Genomic DNA, 2,128 nt, shown 5'->3' with positions numbered 1-2,128 from the left:
TTCTTATTAAAGCAGCAACAAAATGGCAACAACAAAAGGAGACATCCTTTTGTTGTTGCCATTACATGATTATTGAGGTGTTTGCCTACAATAAAGATCTATTTTATGTTAAATACCTCTGCCTGGCGTTCTTTTCATTCCACCTGGATCTAACTGTTACTGTCCCCCACCCTCCTCGCCTAGACTTTTAAGTGGGGACGTAACAGTTGTTGTTGTTGTTGTTGTTGTTGTTGTTGTTGTTGTTGTTATTATTATATTTAGTAATATCAATCTTTGGTTTCATTTTGAGCTCCCTCTGCTTTGTGTCCACTTTGCGTCTGTGCCTGTCATGTGCTTCCTGTTTTACTTTGAAAGTCTGTGTCTCATGTCAGTGTGTCTGGTTTTGCTTCCTTTGTCTCGTTAAGTCTGATTTCTCTAAGCTGTGTTTCCCTCCTGTCTCCTATTCCCTCATTTCCCTCAGTGTATTTAAGCCCTGTGTTTCTCTCTGTCAGTGTTGTGTTGTTCCTTCTCCGTGCTGTGTTTTCGCCTCCGTGTTCCTGGTAACATTTTAGTTCTCTGTTCACAGTTTTGTTTTCTTGCTTTTCACTTTAGTTTCCCAGTGTCTTAGTTCCTCATCGTTTTTCTAGTTTTCTACTTTTGGATTTTCATTTCTGTTTTGCTACAGCGCAATAAAGCTGCTGCTTTTAGTTCACCCTTGTGTTACTGTCATGATGTGCTGTGTGGCAGGCAGGAGGTTGGACCCAAAAACAGGACTCACAGAACACGACTGCCTAGAATAGAGAATAGAATAATCCTTTAATTGTCCCACAAGGGGAAATTTGGTTGTAACAGCGGCAAGAAAAACATATATAATTTTTTTTTAAATTTTACATCAAGGACAATAGTTACCAAAAACAGAGTACTGTACAGTTATTAATATTAAATAAAATGAAATACAGATAAGAGGCAAACCCCGGTTGTAGTGTGAATTGGTTGATAAGATAGTGCAAGTTACAGCACGGATGTAAACATCTGTTTGTTAGGAGCAGTTTTGATTGTACAGTCTGACAGCTGCAGGAAGGAAGGATCTGCAGAAACGCTCATTCATGCATCTAGGATGCAGCGGTCTGTCACTGAAGGAGCTCTGCAGTTCAGCAGCATTTACATGCATGGGGTGTTAGACTCTGTCCATCAGAGATGTTATTTTGGCCAGAGTCCTTCTGTCTCCCACCACCTGCACTGGGTCCAGGGTGCATCCCAGAACAGAGCTGGCCTTCCTGATGAGTTTATCCAACCTCTTCCTCTCAGCTGCCGATAAACTGCTGCTCCAACATACAACACTATAAAAAATGACAGATGCCACCACAGAGTCATAGAAAGTCTTTAGAAGAGCTCCCTGGACACCAAAAGACCTCAGTGGCCTCAGAAGCCCTTCCTGTAAAGAGCATCAGTGTTGTGGCTCCAGTCTACTTCATTATTCAGGTGAACACCCAGGTACCTATATGAGTCCACTATCTCAATGTCCACTCCCTGGATGTTCACTGGTATCAGTGTGGTGGGTCTGCATCTCCGGAAGTCCACCACCAACTCCTTGGTTTTCCCAGCATTGATCAGCAGGAGGTTCTGCTGGCACCAGTCCACAAAGTCCAGAGTCCACTGTCTGTACTCTGCCAAAGAGGGTGAAGAGGAACGGTGCCAGCACAGTTCCCTGTGGGGCCCCCGTGCTGCAGACCAGCGTATCAGAGACACAGCCCTGTATCCTCACATACTGTGGGCGTCCTGTGAGGTAGTCCAGTATCCACTGGGACATGGATAGCTGGAGCTGATAGCTCCAGCTTGTCCCTCAGAAGTCGTGGTTGGATGGTGTTGAAAGCACTGGAGAAATCAAAGAACATGATCCTCACAGTGCTTCCAGGCTTCTCCAGGTGAGTCAGAGCTCAGTGCAGGAAGTAGATGATGGCGTCCTCCACCCCGATGCCAGGCTGGTAAGCAAACTGCAGCGGATCCAATGAAGAACTCACTCAATGCCTGCCACTATCCTTACCTTTACTAACTATAGTCCAACCATCAGCTGGGCCAATTCAGTTTGTAGAGGTGTGGCTGGGACTTCTGTTTTTTCTCCTAGGACAATCCAGGAATCTTGAGACAG

This window comes from Pundamilia nyererei, unplaced genomic scaffold (assembly GCF_000239375.1).
Source record: "Pundamilia nyererei isolate P.nyererei 1_Seehausen unplaced genomic scaffold, PunNye1.0 scaffold00243, whole genome shotgun sequence".
Lineage (NCBI taxonomy): Eukaryota > Metazoa > Chordata > Actinopteri > Cichliformes > Cichlidae > Pundamilia > Pundamilia nyererei.
The sequence above is the reverse complement of the archived record's forward strand: the minus strand, read 5'-3'. Positions refer to the sequence as shown.